We start from the raw sequence: 207 nt of genomic DNA, 5'->3' as shown, positions 1-207 counted from the left end.
AACAAAGAAAAATACAAAACCAATATGTCAATCATTGGGACATGTATGTTTGACCACTGGGATGTTTACCTTATATGTTTACTTATTTTTTATAAATAAAGAATGCACATATATATACATACATGTTATGTATATGTGTATGTGTATATATATTATATGTTATATTTACATATATGTATATATATATACATATATATACATATATAT

The 207-nt window shown here is 20.8% G+C and overlaps 1 protein-coding gene across 1 annotated transcript in view; it reads left to right on the top strand.

The window, feature by feature from the left end:
* Positions 1 to 207, top strand: part of LOC116852644 (stromal membrane-associated protein 1-like) — an 11,409-nt gene that overhangs the window by 1,429 nt on the left and 9,773 nt on the right. The gene's annotated exons all lie outside the window — the stretch shown is intronic.

This window comes from Odontomachus brunneus, unplaced genomic scaffold (assembly GCF_010583005.1).
Source record: "Odontomachus brunneus isolate Ranch 3 - 2012 unplaced genomic scaffold, Obru_v1 Obru_scaffold_243, whole genome shotgun sequence".
NCBI classification, from domain to species: domain Eukaryota; kingdom Metazoa; phylum Arthropoda; class Insecta; order Hymenoptera; family Formicidae; genus Odontomachus; species Odontomachus brunneus.
The sequence above is the reverse complement of the archived record's forward strand: the minus strand, read 5'-3'. Positions and strand labels throughout refer to the sequence as shown.